The following is a 20,450-nucleotide window of genomic DNA, read 5'->3' on the forward strand; positions in this document are numbered from 1 at the left end:
ACAAAACACTTCAGTGAGTGAAATTGAGAGTTTTTGCTATGGTGAAATCTGTATTACAAGTGTGCCTGTATTTTCAGGATAATGGCTAGAAGAAATGAATTTTTTGGTTACAGAATGAAATTACATGCATACACGCACCGGGTCGATCATCTTTTACTCTGAATTTTTCTGCCAGCTCCAGGCACAAAGATAAATCATAAATAGGCACAGTTGTGTGACGCCTAAGATATAATGATGAGAATTCACCCATATCTGAAGTTTTAGGGTTTTTTTGTGGAATGACCTGTGAATAACTCTTTTATATACATCAGATTTAGGTTCTGTAGCTGTTTTTAAGGACGTGGATTATCGCTCATCCTGGTATTTATGAGCAGAATAGCTCACATAGCTATGCACAAGCTCACGTCTGTGTGTGATGGATCAAGGTCCCTCACTATCCATATTGTGATCGCACTTTATGAGCCAGTATGAGAAATGTCACGGGTTATGGGATTAATCATTCATTGGATTTACAACTGACTTTTTTTTTATTTGTGAAGTAAGTTTTTTCAGCACCACAATTAAACAGCGTAGGCGCACATCTGCTTGACAGATTTACATATCGTAATGTTGCTACATAAAACCATGCAGTATATTACAGATGACCCAAGCAGAAGATGTTAAAAAAAAATACTTACCTCCAACAGGGATCATGATGTAACCAGGGCCTCGGATTCAACTATGAAAATAGCGATTCGCTGATTGAATGTCTATTCCTGTGACTTCAGTTGGGTTTTAAAGTGTATGTTCATCCAAAACCTTTTTTTTTTCTTTTCGTAGTTTGGATTATGTGGGGAAAGTTTTGAATCCCTGTCAGTGTTTTACTTCATTTAGTAAGTAGTACAGTAGTACAAGTAGTACAGTGTCACCATGGTGACACTGTACTGCTAGGGTGACAGTATGTAAAAAATAAAAATAAAAAATAATAATATAAAAAAATAAAATACAAATGTAAAAAAAATGTTTAAAAATTATAATTTTTGGTTATAAACTAATTTGGATTTTTTTTTTACTAAAAAAATAACGGAATAAATTTTGGCCACGATTTATGATGAAATATTATTTATTTGCAAAATTTTATTTAAAAAAAACACTTTTTTTCCAAATTTTTGGACTTTTTCATTTACATAGTAAAAAAAATAAAAATCCCAGCGATGAATAAATACCACCAAAATAAAGCTTTATCTGTCTCAAAAAAATGGTAAAAAATTCATATGGGTACAGTATTGCATGACCGCGCAATTGTCATTCAAAGTGTGATAGCGCTGAAAGCTGAAAATTGCCTGGACAGGAAGGGGGTAAAAGTGTCCGGACAGGAAGTGGTTAAGCTTTGATGAAAAACCTGGAAGCTGATTGGTTTCTATGCAGAGCTGAACCAGATTTTCCAATCTCCAGTTTTAGTAACTCAACCCCTTAGATATACTTTTATACAATGTGCTCCTATGACACCAGATTGACTGAAAATTGTAGTTTTTCCAAACTGGAGCACAGCAGTAGCTGTTTCTTCCAAGAATTCCTGTCTCTGAGTGAAGACCCCTTTCACACCGGTGCCTTTCACTGCACTTTTCCAAGCCAACAAAAGAGCATGAAAACTATTCCTCAATAAATCCTATGTAACTATTCACGCTGCTGGTGTGCTGTGCTTTAAAAAGTCCTGCGTGTTGCATCTTAGGTGCTGGTTTTCAAAAGCGCGCTAAAAAGGCACCTTCCATTGCATGTCAATGGGAACGCATCAAATGCTCGATGTGAATGGGCGCTTAAGCTGCACAAGAGCACATCAAAAGTGCATCAGTGTGAAAGGGCCATAAATCATGAGATGTACACAGCAGGGGGCTCTCCTCTGGATTGTTCTCTCCTGTGTGTAAATTTTAGCCTGAAAACAAGAGACTTTTTTATCAGCAAGTATGCAAAACATGTCAAATGGAACCAAGAGCACAACCTGCTGGCTTAAAGTGAAATTACACAATATTACAGTATAAGGGATATTTCATAATTATCTGCTAAAACAGACAAAGGATTTTAAAATATATTTTTTTCTGACCATAATTAAAAACATTAACACAAATGCAACACCACTATACATTCCATTTGATACGTCAAAAAGATTAGGAGATCAGCTGACAAGTTAGTGCCAGTGCGTGGGATGTTTTATGTTACTGCCACAAGGATGATGTACATGGCCATCCTTCAGATAAGAGATATAAAACAAGGCGCAGTGTCTCATCAAATATGGGAATATCGCAAAGGACAAACACATGGTTTTATTATCTGTAAATACTAATGTCACACAGCTGCTGTATTATTCATTGCTGTATTATTTATATATGTGCGGGCTGGAAAGGTGCGAAGCAGATGTGTGTCGGATACACTTCTGTAAGATGTATTGAGAGTTGTCAAATTCTGAATCATTGAAACAACAAATATCACCGTCTTTTACTGAGCCGCCTGGGCCATTGCAGCTTCATGGGGGATGAGCGTTTTATTATCTCTTACTCATTGCTACAGCTGTACTGTGTCAGTTTTTTTATTCTATTCTGGTCACATATGTGATGTCAATTTTTTTTTCTTCGATACGATCAGTATACGAGGTGTGTCCAGAAAGTGAAGAGAATAATTTTAACCTCCCTAGCGGTCTGATTATGTCCATATTTCTGTGCTTAAAGCTGTACTTTTTTTTGCATGGAAATATGTAAAATGAAAATACTTTTTAACCTCCCTAGTGGTCTGATTATGTCCAAATTTCTGTGCTCATTTTTTTGCATGGAAATATGTAATTTTTTTTATTGTAGGCTGTAATTTTTAGGAATAACTCACTGAAATCTGTCCGAACAAGAGTCTAGTAAACATCCCGGGTAGGATAAAACTTGAAACACGAAATCATAAATTATAATTTAATAATAAAAATCATAAAAAATAATAATATAATAATAATAAATTGAATTCAATAATATAATCAAACCAAAATTTGAAATATAGCGCCAAGTTCGTACATCGCTGAGCAAAGTCGCAAAATCGTTTTCAGTCTCTGATGATGAATTTCCCCCACGAATCATTATCACTCAATTCTGCAAGTGGTTCTAATTTACTATCGCTGTTCTCTAGCTGGTCTAAAACCGCTTTTGACCTAAAGGGACGCTTTTTGGATGCCATGGACGTTTCTCAGTTTCCAGGCAGAAAGAACAGTAAAAATGCAGGCAGGGCGCAGGACAAAGCACTCGGGACAAAATGTATGTGAAATGGTTTGATACAGGAATGTTATACTATGTGATTTTAGTGTACTTTTTGTCATTTTCAAATTCCCCGCCATTCTGTCCCCCGTTCGCAGGGGACGGAACCTAGATGACAGATGCCGGCATTGGCCGGATGACATTACAGGGGACACTGCAGGAGGGACATCGCGGGAGCGCAGGACAAGGTAAGTGATCGAGGGATCGCAGAGCAGCACTGCAGGGTATTCCCGAGTGTAGCTCGGGGTTACCGCTTGTGGTACTGAAACTTTACCCCGAGCTACACTCAGGAATACCGCCAACGAGGCTACTATTCTTTTGTTGAAAAATGTTACAATTGAACATTGTCTCCTTCAAAGTATGCACCTTTTGAGTATACACAATGCTCCAGCGATTTTTCTTCATAGCATCCCTGGAAGTCATCAAGTGAGATGGCGTTCAAAGCCTGCATAGTGGCTCTTTGGACGTTATCCACACTACCAAAATGGTGTCCTTTCAAACCCTTCTTCATCTTTGGGAATATGAAAAAGTTGCAAGGAGCCAAGTCGGGGCTGTAGGGTGGATGGGGAAGCACCATGATATGTTTTTCAAACACTCTCTGACAGCCAAAGTACTGTGACTTGGTGTGTTATCATGATGAAGGATCCACCTTGAGCCAATCTCAGGACACACACGAAAAACTCTTTGTCTCAAGTGACCAAAAAACTTCCAGGTAAAATCGTAGATTCGCAGTTTGACCAGTAGGTACACATTCCTTATGGACAAGTTCACATGAATCAAAAGAAAAAAAAAACGACCATTGATGGGACTTTTGATTTGCTCACTTGAGCTTTCTTGGGGTGAGGTAACGTAGGTGTGTGCCCTTCTGAACTTTGTTTCTTTGTCTCGGGATCATACTCAAACACCCAGGTTTCATCTCCGTTGATCACTTGACTCAAAAAATTAGGCTCTTTCCAAAATGGTCAACAGGTCTTGGCAAACGAGTTGACGATGTTCCTTCTGATCACGTGCCAAGTTCTTTGCAACAAGTTTTGCACACACTTTTCCCATGTTCAAATCTTGAGTCACAATTTCATGAATAATCGACTTGGTAATTCACGTTTCCTCTGCAATCATTCTGATAGTGAGCCGTCGGCAGGGGCGGACTGACAATTCATGGGGCCCCCGGGCAATAGGGGATCATGAGGCCCCTGTGTTCTTGCCCAAACTCAAAAAAGCCTATGAAAAAGGTACCAGGGGCATCTCATGGGGCCCCCTACTGACCCCGGGCCCTTCGGGCAGTGCCCGAGTTTCCAAATGGTCAGTCCAGCCCTGGCCCTTGGTCATGGTTGAGAACAGACCTCACTGCATTCTCATTCTGTTCCATTTTTGACGAAGAGGGGCATCCTTGTCTTTGTTCATCTTTAACACCTTCTCATCCTTCCTTGAAGGCCTTGTGCCATCGGTACACTTGTGCAGATGATAGCACAGCTTCTCCATAGGCTTTCCTCACCATTTCCAATGTTTCTGATGCACTTTTACCCAATTTCACACAAAATGTTATCGCATACTGCTGGTCCAAACTCGCTTGCTTTTTTTTTAATACGAGGCACTTGAACAGGGTGCCACAAAAAAGAAAGTCTCAGATTTGACAGGACTGAAATGCAACTAATCAGTCATCTAACGTATACCTGACACCCCACCCCAAGTGACCTTGGCCAGCTTCTCCATTCACAGAGACCTTCTTGAGCATAGGAACTTCATTCTCATTATATTCAGGACCAGGGGCAAACTGACAACTCATGGGGCCCCCCGGGCAATAGGGGATCATGGGGCCCCTGTGTCCTTGCCCACACCCAAAAAAGTCTATGAAAAAGGTACCAGGGGCATCTCATGGGGCCCCCTACTGACCCCGGGCCCTCGGGCAGTGCCAGAGTTTCCAAATGGTCGGTCCACCCCTGTATATTAACTAGAAATCAGAATCTGCTTCCCTGTGTGTGGCACATCCATCCAATTGATTGCCAACAATAGATCAATTATTTCCATTGAAAAAGATTGGAAAATAAATCGATTTTTTTATTGAAGCATGTATGGTCACCTTACTTGTTACAAACTGACTGTAACCTCCACTGATTTTTTTGATCAGCTTTGCATATTCCCGTGCAGGGGCGGACTGACAACTCATGGGGCCCCTGGGCAATAAGGGATCATGGGGCCCCTGTATCCGTGCCCAAACGGAAAAAAAGCCTATGAAAAAGGTACCAGGGGCATCTCATGAGGCCCCCTACTGACCCCGGGCTCTCGGGCAATGCCTGAGTTTCCAAATCGTCAGTCCGCCCCTGTTCAGGACACACCTCGTATATATATCAAAAAAGTCTACAGCATACTTACTCTGATCAGCCATAATATTATGACTACTGACAGGTAAAGTGAATAGCATTGATTATTCGTGACAATGGCAGCTGAACGTGGGTGGGATATATTAGGCAGCAATTGATCATGATGTCCCTTAAGTTGATGCGTTGATGCAGAAAAAATGGGCAAGTGTAAGGATATGAGTGCCAAAGTGTAATGGATGGACAACGGAGCAACTCCAAAAGTGCAGCTCTTCTGGATGTTCCAGTGTGCCTTGGTCAGGACCTACCATAAGTGGTCCAAAGAAGGTAAACCAGTGAATCAGCGAGAGGGTCATGGGTGGTCAAGACTCATTAAGCCGTGTAATCTGATCCAATAGAAGAGCTACTTTAGTTCAGATTGATGACAAAGTTAATGCTGGTTCCGATAGAGAAGTGTCAGGTGTATGGGGTCAGGGTGCCCATGTTGACCCATGTCCACAGCCAAAAGCACCTACAACAGACATGTGATTATCAGAACTGGACCACAGGGCAATGGAAGAAGGTGGCCTGGTCTGATGAATCATGTTTTCTTTTACATCACGTGGATGGCCGGTGCGTGTGTGTCGGTTATCTGGGGTAGAGATGGCACCAGGATGCAGTATGGGAAGAAGGCAAGCTGATAGAGTCAGTGTGATGCTTTGGGTAATATTCTGCTTGGGAAGCTTGGGTCCTCTCATTCATGTGGATGTTACTTGACATTTACCACCTGCCACACTGCAATAATGGTTCAAGGATGGTTTGAGGTGTGTTGACTTGGCCTCCAAATCCTCCAGATCTCAATCCAGTTAAGCAACTATGGGAGGTGCTGGAAAAACAAATGATTGTCCCAGTAAATGGCTGGGCAGGGGGCAGAGGACGTGTCTGCACTAATCATTGGAGGGGAGCAAGCTAATTTCCCAACACAGCCAGAAAACTGACCATACTGTGCTCTCCTGCCTAGTGTGGTCAGTTTTTAATAGGAAAGCAGAGGTACTGGCAGGAACACCAGGGATTTCACACAGAGGAAGCAATACAAAGAGAACAGGATATTTGTTTCATTTTGTTTATTCGTTTTCAACTGGATTTACATTTTTCCAATGGATTAGAAGTATTCGAATAGAATTTGAATTGAATTGAGTTTGAATGTAAAATATCGAATCATCATCAAATTCATTGTGAAAAATAGCTGGTTCTATTCTATTTGAAATTCAAATTTTGGAAGATGGTTGCATTCTTTCTATTCCATTCTATGCTATTCTTTTCTTTTCTATTCTGTTCCTTTCCTATTCTTTTCTAGTATTTTCTATTTTATTATTTTCTTTTCTGTTCTATTCTGTTTTACTCTATTCTGTTCTATGCTATTCTATTCTTTTTTCAATTTGAATTTCGCAGAGCATTACTGATGGAGGGAGAGAGAACTGTATGTAAACAATACAGTTCTCTCCCCTGTCAGCTCCTGCACACTGCTTTGCATGGTTCTGCATAGCAGAGCCATACGAAGCAGTGTGCTTACAGTTGAAAGCACTAACACAGCTTACAGTAAAACACACACAACACACATGTCCAGTGCCTTCATCCTTCATGCCCAGTGCTATTAGTAAAGTGTCAGTGCTTTTTAGTAACACTGATCACTGTATTGGTGTCACTGGGTAAGTCAGTTCCCCCCAGTGTCGGAATGCCCGCCACAGTCCCGCAGTCCTGCTATAAGTCGCTGATCGCCACCATTAATAGTAAAAATCCCAGTATATATACCGCCATTTGTAAATGCTATAACTTTCACGTAAACCAATTAATTTACATGTATTGAGATTTTTTTCTAGCAAAGACATGGAGCAGAATACATTTTGGCCTAAATTGATGACGAAATTTGATTTTTTAAACTTTTTTACTGGACATGTTTAACCAATTCAATACCTGGCAATTTTACCCCTTCCTGCCCAGGCCAGTTTTCAGGTTTCAGCGCTCTCACAATTGCGCGGTCATACAACATTGTACCCAAACTAAAATTTTATAATTTTCTTCACACAACTAGAGCTTTCTTTTGGTGGTATTTAATCACCGCTGGGGTTTTTATTTTTTGCTAAACAAAAAAAGACCAAACATTTTGAAAAAAACACACGTTTTTCTTTGTTTTTGTTATAAAAGTTTGCAAATAAATAATTGTTCTTCATAAATTTAGGCCGAGATGTATTCTGCTACATGTCTTTGGTGAAAATAACCCAAATTAGGATGTATTTTTTAGTTTATAGGAAAGTTATAGAGTTCACAAACTATGGTATAGATCTGAATATTGATCAATCCTGAAGTACTGACAGGCCAATCTAATTTCTTGAGGTCCAAGAATGTCAGAATAGTACAGATATCCCCAAATGACCCTTTTTGCAGAGTAGACCGTCCGACGTACTTCATAAGAGGAATGGGGAGTTTTTTGAAGTTGTATTTTTTTTGTCATAATTTTTTGGAAAATTAAAAAATTAAAAAAATTTGTTTCACTATTTTTTTTTTACATACTGTCACCAGTGCAGTACAGCATCATCATATAACTGGCATGGCGGTGATTGGGGACACTGACTGGTGACAATGTGAAAAAAAAAAAATTTTTTTATTATTTTTTTTATTATTTTTTATTTTTTATAAAATGTATTTTCTTTTTTTAAGATTGTTTTTCATATTTCACTATAACCAAAGTAGTACAATGTTACCATAGTAACATTGTACTATTTGGGGAAGTGATCAGTATTTTTTCTTTTTTACACAATTTGCTTATAGCAAAGAATTACTTTGCTATAAGCAAGCATTTACCTGAATGACATCGATTCATTCAGGGTTTTTTTTTTTTTTGTGCTTAGCTGTGATTTGGCCACAGCTAATCACATGACATGTGCATGTGACCTGCTGTGACCATTCACAGCTAGACACTAGTATACAATGGATGATTTTTTTTTTTTTTGTGCTTAGCTGTGATTTGGCCACAGCTAATCACATGACATGTGCATGTGACCTGCTGTGACCATTCACAGCTAGACACTAGTATACAATGGATGGCAAGAATGAAGCCATCCATTGTATACAACTGTCATGTGACCTGCTGTGATTGGCAGCGATGACAGATCGCACCGCTGCGCGGCTCTGCAGGAACGCAATCTGCACATGTGCGGGAGGATGCCATATGGCGTCCACCCGGAACGCTGATGACATTTGCCGGCCGCCTTTCGACCATATGGCGGGCAGCAAATGGTTATTAGCAAAAAGTCAAAAATATTGTTTTTTCTCAAAATTGTCGGCCTTTTTTTTTTCAGCGCAAAACATAAAAACCGCACAGGTGATCATATACCACTGAAAGGAATTTCTATTTGTGGGGAAAAAAAGGATGTATATTTCATTTGGGTGCAGCGTTGCATGACCGAGCAATTGTTAGTTAAAGTAACGCAGCGCCGCAACGCAAAAAATGGCCTGGTCATGAAGGGGAGTAAATCCTCTGGAGGGCAAGTGGCTATTTACAGGCAGACCTGGATAACTGCTATGAAGTACAGGTGTGATGAATGTTACTGGCAGCATTCAGATTGTCATTAGACAAACTTGCAGCTGTGTTTATCCCTGCAAGAAACAATGATAGGAATCAGACCTGTAACTAGAATGCACTGTCCTAGAGACACAGATGTCACGGTATACATTTGCCCTTTGATGTGACCTTTTCATTGTAATGTCTAGAAAAGCACAAACTCATTTATAAATATACAAAACAGCACTAATCACAGAGCCAAGAACTGGTTGAAGCCGAACTCAGGGCACAGACACTTTCATTTCTATACATTCCTGACCTTACATCCACATCTAACTGCATTTACAAACCCAAATATTGACATATAAGCATGCTCTAATGAGCAGGGCCCTCTGGTTCCTTTTGTACCAAATTGTAAGGACCAGTTCACACTACAAGCATTTCAGTTGCTTTTTTTCTGCATCCAAAATGCACAAAAATTAGGTTATATGGTTGTTAACCTCCCTGGCGGTATGATTATTCCAGATTTTTGGTGCTGAAAGCGGTACCATTATTTTGCATGGAAATTTGGCGTTTTATATTGTAGGCCTGTAATTCTTAGGAATAACTCACTGAAATCTGTCCGAACAAGAGTCTAGTAAACATCCCAGGTATGATAAAACTTGAAACACGAAATCATAAATTATAATTTAATAAATAATCATAAAAAATAATAATATAATAATAAATTTAATTCAATAATATAATCAAACCAAAAACACTGAAATTTGAAATATAGCGCCAAGTTCGCACATCACTGAGCAAAGTCGCAAAATCGTTTTCAGTGTCTGATGAGGAATTTCCCCACGAATCATTATCACTCAATTCTGCAAGTGGTTCTAATTTACTATCGCTGTTCTCTAGCCGGTCTAAAACCGATTTTGACCTAAAGGAACGCTTTTTGGACGCCATGGACGTTTCTCAGTTTCCAGGCAGAAAGAACAGTAAAAATGCAGGCAGGGCACAGGACAAAGCACTCGGGACAAAATGTATGTGAAATGGTTTGATACAGAAATGTTATACTATGTGATTTTAGTGTATTTAGTGAATGTCACTTTTTGTTATTTTCAAATTTCCCGCCGTTCTGTCCCCCGTACGTCCCGACGTCGCAGGGGACGGAACCCAGAAGACAGATGCCGGCATCGGCCGGAGGGCATTACAGGGGACACTGCAGGAGGGACATTGCGGGAGTACAGGACAAGGTAAGTGATTGAGGGATCGTGGAGCAGCGCCGCATGGTAAGCCCGAGTGTAGCTTGGGGTTACTGCTTGTGGTACTGAAACTTTACCCCGAGCTACACTCAGGAATACCTCCAGGGAGGTTAATGTCATAGTTCACTCATATTGTAAGCTCCAATGATCAGGGCCCTCCTATCCCTCTTGTATTGAACTGTATTGTCTCCCGTTATATTGTAAAGCGCTGAGCAAACTGTTGGCGCCATATAAATCCTGTATAATAATAATAATAACAGTTCACATCAGTGCTTGCAGTTCCAGTGCGTTCCGGTTTCAGAAAATCTTTCCTACACAGAACTGTACTGGAACACGGTAAATTGCATTAAAAAGGCACTAGACTGCACTGGAATGCACCAAAAACACACTGGAATGCACATGTCCCTATTTAAATTGAAAAAAGAGTGGGGGAAAAAATTAACTAGAACACATCAAAAAATGCGTCAAAACTTCACCAGAAAAGCGCTAAAAACGTGCATACAGAAATGCATCCGGAACGCATCTGGACTGTGTTTCTATGGTGTGAACCGACCCTAACTGTAATATCTGCCTTCATTTTGTAAAGCGCTGCGCATACTGTTGGCGCTTTATAAATCCTGTATAATAATAATAATATAAACTTAGCAGCGACATTATCACTGTGCTGTACCTAACCTGTGCAGAGGGCAGAGCTGTGGGAGGGACCCAGCAGGCTCCACCCACTACAGGCTGCCTGTAGAAAACTGCAAGAGGGGGCGGAGACAAGACCAGTCATCCTGCACAAGGCAAGAGAGCAGCAGTGAGCGGTCTTTATTACAGGAAGTTCCTGCACAGAGGTAAAGTCTCACACTAAAATACTGCACCGATCTGGAAGAAATACACAAAGCACACCGAGATTCAAGTAAAAATACACATGCCTCTTGTAATTAGACCAGTGTTTCTCAGCTGTGGCACCCTGGGGTGTTCTGAAAAGTTCTGAGGGGTGCCACGGCAAGAACCCAGTCTGAGCGATCCTGTAAGCTCCTGTGTACAGAGGAGGCAGAGAGCTCAGCTCGCAGCTCAGCTTGCACCTCCCTGGCTCGCTGCTCCTCTCTGTACTCTTGCTGATAAAACAGATAGCTGAGCTGGCTGCATCCTACCAACCGGCCAGCGATTCATGGCTGGGACTCAGCGATCCGTGGAGATGTAAATGAGCGGACTGACAACTCATGGGGCTCCCGGGCAATAGGGGATCATGGGGCCCCTGTGTCCTTGTCCAAACTCAAAAAAGCCTATGAAAAAGGTACCAGGGGCATCTCATGGGGCTCCCTACTGACCCCGGGCCCTTGGGCAGTGCCCGAGTTTCCAAATGGTCAGTCCGCCCCTGGATGTAAACAGATCTCTCCTGTCAGAGGGAACATGCTGGTTTTTATCTCTCTGCAAACAGGGAGATAAAAACCAGCATGTCCTCTAATCAAACACAACACAGCACACAGTTAACCCTTTGATTGCCCCACATGTTAACCCCCGTGTCATTAGTACAGTGTCAGTGCTTTTTATTAGCACCAACCACTGTATTAGTGTCACTGGGGATGTCAGTGGCAGTTAGACAATTCCCACCCAGTGTCAGTTAGTGTCAGAATGCCCTCTGCACTATCTCAGTCCTGCTATAGGTCACTGATTGCCACCATTACTAGCATAAAAAAGTCCAGTATATACACTGCCATTTGTAGATGTTATATCTTTCACGCAAACCAATTAATATACACTTATTGGGATTTAGTTTATAGCAAAGACATGTAGCAAAATACATTTAGGCCTAAATTTATAAATCATTTTTTATGGGGTTTGTTTTATAGCAAAAAGTAAAAAAAATTAGTTTTTTTTTACATTCCAGTGTTTTTCCATTAAGGCTGCATTCGCACTTGAGTGTTTTGTTGTATCAAGTTCCAAAAAAGCTCAAATTTAAAAATCAGTTGTTCTCTATGGTGCCTGTTCACACCTGATTGTGCAAACAGGGACCATAGAGAACAATTGACTTTTTAGGTTTGAGCGTTTTTGGAGCTTTGAGCTTCAAGCTCCAAAACATTCAAGTGTGAATGCAGCCTTATAGCGCAAAAATAATAAACCCAACAACGACCACATACCACCAAAATAAAGCTCTATTTGTGGGAAAAAAATTATATAGTTACATAGTTAGTCTGGCTTAAAAAAGACAAAAGTCCATCCAGTTCAACCATTAAAAAAAAAAAAAAAAGTTCTAATCCTACACCCACAGTTGATCCAGAGGAAGGCAAAAAAACCCCAGCAAAGCATGATCCAATTTGCTCCTGCAGGGAAAAAAATCCGTCCTGATCCCCCGAGAGGCAATTGGATATTCCCTGGATCAACTTTACCTATAAAAGTTAGTATCCAGTTATATTCTGTGTATCCAAGAAACAATCCAGGACTTTTTTAAAGCAATCCACTGAGCTGGCCAGAACCAACTCTTGAGGGAGTCTATTCCACATTTTCACAGCTCTTACTTGAATAAACCTTTCCGTGTTTGGAGATTACATTTCTTTTCCTCCAGACGTAAAGAGTGCCCCCTTGTCTTCTGTGATGACCTCAGGGTGAATAACTCTACACCGAGTTCACTATATGAACCACTGATGTATTTATACATGGAGATCATATCCCCCCTTATGTATTATACATGGAGATCATATCCCCCCTTATGTATTATATATGGTGATCATATCCCCCCTTATGTATTATACATGTTGATCATATCCCCCTTATGTATTATACATGGAGATCATATCCCCCCTTATGTATTATACATGGAGATCATATCCCCCCTTATGTATTATACATGGAGATCATATCCCCCCTTATGTATTATACATGGTGATCACATCCCCCCTTATGTATTATACATGGAGATCATATCCCTCCTTATGTATTATACATGGAGATCATATCCCCCCTTATGTTTTATATATAGAGATCATAATTCCCCCTTATGTATTATACATGGTGATCATATCCCCCTTATGTATTATACATGGAGATCATATCCCCCCTTATGTATTATACATGGAGATCATACCCCCTTATGTATTATACATGGAGATCATATCCCCCCTTACGTATTACACATGGAGATCATATCCCCCCTTATGTATTATACATGGAGATCATATCCCCCCCCCTTATGTATTATACATGGTGATCATATCCCCCTTATGTATTATACATGGAGATCATATCCCCCCTTATGTATTATACATGGAGATCATATCCCCCTTATGTATTATACATGGAGATCATATCCCCCTTATGTATTATACATGGAGGTCATATCCCCCTTATGTATTATACATGGAGATCATATCCCCCCTTATGTATTATACATGGAGATCATATCCCCCTTATGTATTATACATGGAGATCATATCCCCCTTATGTATTATACATGGAGATCATATCCCCCCTTATGTATTATACATGGAGATCATATCCCCCCTTATGTATTATACATGGAGATCATACCCCCCCTTATGTATTATACATGGTGATCATATCCCCCTTATGTATTATACATGGAGATCATATCCCCCCTTATGTATTATACATGGAGATCATATCCCCCCTTAATCTCCTCTTCTCAAGAGAGAATAAATTCAGTTACTTTCAGCACAGAAATATGGACATCAGACCACTAGGGAGGTTACGTCTCAAACACACACAATGGGAATATCGTATCAATGATCGTCCTTTTTTTTTGTTTTTGTTTTTGCATGAAAATGAAGAGGTTACTAAAGATATGAAAATTCTTGTATGACAGAATACAGCTTTAGAAGTGATGTAATGTATTGTATTGTAATGTATTCTTTGGTTTCTGAGCATGCACAGTTTTGGCCACTGAATTTTTTATGGACAAATAATGTACTGATTAAAGGAAAATTGCTAGTTCTGGTATCGTACGAGAAACATTTTCTTGTTTGTCCCTTTGGATAATTTCACATGAACTGCCATGATCGGCTCCTGAAAGCTGTGAACTAACAATCATGTTATCGGATGGTCGAGCGGTATTTTTCATCTGATTTTCTCATTGTGTGTACTAGGCCTTAAGGTGGGAATACACGATTAGAAATTCGACAGATCGGTCATCCGACGACCGAAAGGCATTCGTTCATTGGTCGAAATCATGGCGCACATTAACCAATCTAAAAAAATTGTTGATCGGGCACTACGTAGTATTGATGTCTTCCGTACAAGTGGAAGTGATGCGGTGTGCGTGTGACCTTGTAGCCACGCCCTTCCGGCCAGAACAAGCGATATACACAACGATTCCCAGCAATGAGTATAATATCGTTTATTACATGACCTATTTACATAAATAGTGATACATAAAATATAATCTGCAGAATTCTGCTTTCATTATCTCATTAGGCCGATCGACTTTTAACATTTGGATTTTTCGTTCGTGTTTACGAAGATTCCTTGGACATAAACATCCGGGTCATCTTCTGTTTCCGCTCATGCGTGATAGCGCTTGATAGATTTTTTTCGTACAATTGTCATACCACCGCATAGAAATTTGGTCGTTCGTATGTGAAACGACAAAATTTTTTTTTTGTTCAACCGGATTTTTTCGTTCACAATATTGTTATCAGTTAAAACATCCTGCTCACCAACGAAGAGAAAATCGTTCGATCAGTGGTTCCGCAAAATTTTTTGTATGATTTTATTATTGTGTGTACGGGGCATAACTCACTCGACCCAAAACAAAAAGATGTTTTGGCTTGAGTTGGGTTTTAACCACTTCCAGACCGCCCTATAGCAGAAAAACTACTACAGGGTGTAATTTCGCATTTCCGCGTAAGGGGCACCGATTGGTTGTTTATGCAGAAGTGATCAAATCAAAATCTCTGTGAATCCCCAAAGAAAAGTAAATCTTTCACCCTTGAAAGTGCAAATCCCTTGAGAAAAAGTCGGAAGTGACGAAACGCGTCATGGTCGTGACGTCAGACGCAAAACCGGAAGGAGCAGCGCGGCCATCTTGGATGTGGTTTTTGCATAGGATGGACGGTTTTTTTCTCATATGTAAGCAGATAATAAATGTTTGAATTTAATGCATATACTCCACTGAGTCTTCTCTTCTCTGCCCTGTGAGGAACGGGGGGATCCCACTGCATACTCCCATAAGAGGAAAGCCATCTGGCATGTGGGAATGTGTGACACGCCTGTGCAAGCTGAAAGAGGGTAATAGCTTGTTATCCTAACGCAGAGTGGTGGCACCTATTTGGTCTAGTGCTCTTTATCACTGGCTACATATTTTGGATTTGTTGTTTTTCACTTGTTGGAGTGATTAACTCACCACATCACTAGTTGAGTTGTGTGGATTCATTGAACTTCACGTGTGGATTTTATAATATTGTATAATTATAATTATATAATATATTTTTTTTTTCTCTTTGTTTTGTATCACTAGTGTTTTTGCATGATATCACATAATATTATATCATTTGAAAGATAATGCACTATATTCAGTTTAAATTTTTTTGAGGTATCTTGGATTGGAGTGACGAATCGGATATTTATCACATTTGGAAGATTGGATAGTGTGGACAATTTTGGACTTTGCATTGTGGACATTTTTGGATATATTGGGAATGTGGGGTAGGATTTGAGTTTTGGGAAAGTTATGCAGAAGTGAGCCTGATTTTGCACTCTCCAGCTTTAGTAAAGAAATCCCATTGCGTCATATATGACATTTCTGATTTTTGTATTGAAGTATTGTAGATTCATGTTGGATAATGGGAAGGTCAGTGGTATGTTGGTCTGTGCTGAGTCCAGAGTTGTGTCAGCTGCTGATTTGGCTGGGATTCGGATGATCTGCAGACAGGTGGTACATAACATCTTATAAATAACCCGGAATTCTGAGATTAATTGTAGCTTGCATTGAAAACAGGATACTCTGACACTTACATGTTACTAATAAACAGCATAGGACAAAGGGAACCAGGACCCACCTTAACAAAATGTTTATATATGACGTTTCCGGGGTTTGTCTGCAGCTATTGCTCAGCACAAGTCCTGGGATCACAGTGATTACATGGGGTGGATTTACTAAAAGAAATTAGACTTTGCACTGTGCAGTTGCTCCAGAATTTAGTAAATGAGGGGCAGCTCTGTTGACTTCCATCATCTAATCATGTGCAAGCAAAAGTGCTGTTTTTTGATTTCCCTTGCATGTGATTGAGTGTTCTTTGCAAAGTGAAGCTTCACCGCATTTACTAAGCTCTGGAGCAACTGCACGGACAAAGTCTATTTTCCTTTTAGTAAATTCACCCTTATGTGACTCTATATATTGTATTCAAATGATCGAGGTCAGGGCCAGATCTAGCCTATCCAATGTGGGGGTGCATTCAAAATGTCAGGGGGGCAGAAGATGGAAGGTCAGCAAGGCAGAGGACAGGGGTCACTGCTGGCAGGGAGGAGGGCAAGGGTCACTGCTGGCAGGGAGGAGGACAGGGGTCACTGCTGGCAGGGAGGAGGACAGGGGTCACTGCTGGCAGGGAGGAGGACAGGGGTCACTGCTGGCGGGGCGGAGGACAGGGGTCACTGCTGGCGGGGCAGAGGACAGGGGTCACTGCTGGCAGGGAGGAGGACAGGGCTCACTGCTGGCAGGGCAGAGGACAGGGGTCACTGCTGGCAAGGAGCAGGACAGGGCTCACTGCTGGCAGGGCGGAGGACAGGGGTCACTGCTGGCAAGGAACAGGACAGGGGTCACTGCTGGCAAGGAGGAGGACAGGGCTCACTGCTGGCAGGGCGGAGGACAGGGGTCACTGCTGGCAAGGAACAGGACAGGGGTCACTGCTGGCAAGGAGGAGGACAGGGCTCACTGCTGGCAGGAAGGAGGACAGGGGTCACTGCTGGCAGGACGGAGGACAGGGGTCACTGCTGGCAGGGAGGAGGACAGGGGTCACTGCTGGCAGGACGGAGGACAGGGGTCACCGCTGGCAGGGCAGAGGACAGGGGTCACTGCTGGCAGGACGCAGGACAGGGGTCACTGCTGGCAGGGAGGAGGACAGGGGTCATTGCTGGCAGGACGGAAGACAGGGGTCACTGCTGGAAGGACGGAAGACAGGGGTCACTGCTGGCAGGGAGGAGGACGGGTCACTGCTGACAGGACGGATGACAGGGGTCACTGCTGGCAGGGCAGAAGACAGGGGTCACTGCTGGCAGGACGGAGGACAGGGGTCACTGCTGGCTGGGAGGAGGACGGGTCACTGCTGGCAGGACGGAGGACAGGGGTCACTGCTGGCAGGACGGAGGACAGGGGTCATTGCTGGTAGGGCAGAAGACAGGGGTCACTACTGGCGGGGAGGAGGACGGGGTCACTACTGGCATGACGGAGGACAGGGGTCACTGCTGGCAGGGCAGAAGACAGGGGTAACTGCTGCCGGGGCAGAAGACAGGGGTCACTGCTGGCAGGACGGAAGACAGGCGTCACTGCAGGCAGGGCGGAGGACAGGGGTCATTACTATCCCTGCAGCTGTGTTTTTAAAGAGGTGCATGCACCTTTTTTATGCAGGAAACACATGCACGGCAGTCCATCCAAATGTTTGTACTGCTGTGCCTGCGCAAACGTGGTCCAAATGGCTCCTCCCTGTGCAAACTGTTGTCGCTATATCAATCCTGTATAATAATAATATTTAGGGCTCTGGGTATTTTTAAAAGGACAAAGGTACAATGAGGACTTTTTTATTCTTTTATTCAATGTCATCAGCTTTATAGAAAACTGACCTTCTTAAATTTTTTTCCATCTCTGGGATTCGGTGTCTGTTGGTGAGATCCCAGATCTGCTCACCTGCTGTGCCCAATATAAGGGGTCCCTATTATTATGGATTTTTTTTTACTTATTTTATTTTACATTAGGAGACTGTAGATGGAGTAGCTGGAACACCTAACGGCACATAGAAGCCCCCATACTTCCATATGGGAAAGAACAGGAATTTTGGCAGGGAGATCTTGCTGTTGGAGCATCCAAGACATTCCCAGTTTGTGATGAACTATTCCAGGTTATGGAGTGCAGTGTATATTTCCAGTTAGGGTGCGTAGTATGCAGGGGCGGACTGACAACTCATGGGGCCCCTGGGCAATAGGGGATCATGGGGCCCCTGTGTCCTTGCCCAAACTCAAAAAAGCTTATGAAAAAGGTACCAGGGGCATCTCGTGGGACCCCCTACTGACCCCGGGCCCTCAGGCAGTGCCCGAGTTTCCAAATGGTCAGTCCGCCCCTCGTAGTATGACAAAAGTGTATTGGGTGCTCAGTGATGCATTTGCAGTACATTTTGCCAGAGTGCAGAGGCTAAGTTTTGTCTTGCAATGACAGGATCCTGCCATGTTTCCCAACTGGCACTGTCTTTATGAGGTATATACACTCACCGGACACTTTATTAGGTGCATCTGTTCAATTGCTTGGAAACACAAATTGCTAATCAGCCAATCACATGGCAGCAACTCAATGCATTTAGACATCTAGACGTGGTGAAGACAACTTGCTGAAGTTCAAACTAAGCATCAGAATGGGGAAGGAAGAGGATTTAAGTGACTTTGAACGTGACATGGTTGTTGGTGCCAGACGAGTTGGTCTGAGTATTTAAAAAATGATCCACTGGGAATTTCACGCACAACCATCGCTAGGGTTTACAGAGAATGGTCCGAAAAAGAGAAAACATCCAGTGAGCTGCAGTTGTGTGGATGAAAATGCCTTGTTGATGTCAGAGGAGAATGGGCTAACTGGTTGTAGATGAAAGAAAGGCAACAGTAACTCATATACTCGATATGGACCAAAATCTCTGAAGAATGTTTCCAACACTTGTTGAATCTTTACTATGAACAAATTAAGGCAGTTCTGAAGGAGAAAGGGGGCCCAACCCGGTACTAGCAAAGTGAACCTAATAAAGTGGCCGGTGACTGTATATTCATCTTGTGTTTCTGTGGATTTCATCCAGGTTCCTAGTTTCCTCCCATAATCCAAGAGCTCAGTTCTCCGACATTCTCGGAGAACACAGTTCTCCTGTGAATGCATTTTTTGAAGCAGTTCTCCAAACGAAGGGAGAACGGTCTCCAAACACTGGAGAACGGTCTACAAACTCTGGAAAACGGCTCATTTTACTATAATCTCTCGAGATTATAGTAAAAGATCAGTTTACTAAACAGAGGTAAATTATCTCTGCTTAGTTTTCGGTCCCTCTGATTCTCCAGCTCTGGGCTGGAGAATCTAGAGGGAGAACACAGATCTCCAGCGAAGGGCTGACATGATCTCCCGAGTGTTATAAACTGTGAATGACCAGAGAATAGCTGAGATCTGTTGAATCACAGCTATTCTCTGTGTCATAAACGGACACCTTAGTTCTGGAACAATTGTGCCTCAGTATTGTGTGGTTAGGAATACACATTTTAGTTTCTTGGGGGAAGAAACATTTCTGGGTGGTTTTATGTACTTTGTAAAGTCGTACAGTATATATAATTATTGACATGTTTGACTGTGATGGAGGCAGCAGATGGCAAGTTCCTCTAGGGTGGGATTGATGTAGATGGTTGGATGTTTTCTGTTGAATTCTGCAGCGTTTTTCAAATGTCGGAGCTAAACCAATGGATACAATAAATATTGTGATACGTTAGATGGGGCACCATGATTTCATTTTGCTTCCTTCATTCCTGTACACTTGTATCACTTTCTGGGTTTGCAGCACCAGGACAAGTATAAGCATCTCTATGTAAACTGCTTAACAGTAGAAAAGACACATGTATTCATTACCGTGTGATAAGACGAGCAATACATTTTACAGCAGGTGTCATAACACTTGTGATTGGACACAGGTGTGCTATATAGTGCTGTTTTTTGACCTTGTAGTTGAGCTGATTTACTGTACAGCCAATTCAGCAATTCACTATCAGATTGTTCTGTCAACTTAACCACTTGCTGTCCGCCTGCTGTTTATAAACGGCAGGACGGTGGCACTCCAGGGGCGGGTTGCCATTCATAAACGGCACCCGCCATTTCAAGCTGTGCACGCTCCCTGGGAGCGCGCAGCACCGC

At 42.0% G+C, this 20,450-nt stretch overlaps 1 protein-coding gene across 1 annotated transcript in view; it reads left to right on the top strand.

Annotated features, from left to right (window-relative positions):
• Positions 1–20,450, top strand: part of LOC149461635 (P2Y purinoceptor 2-like) — a 100,914-nt gene that overhangs the window by 75,132 nt on the left and 5,332 nt on the right. The gene's annotated exons all lie outside the window — the stretch shown is intronic.

The sequence above is a fragment of the Staurois parvus genome, unplaced genomic scaffold (assembly GCF_062004578.1).
Source record: "Staurois parvus isolate SC_StPar_1 unplaced genomic scaffold, SC_StPar_1.0 ptg000196l, whole genome shotgun sequence".
NCBI classification, from domain to species: domain Eukaryota; kingdom Metazoa; phylum Chordata; class Amphibia; order Anura; family Ranidae; genus Staurois; species Staurois parvus.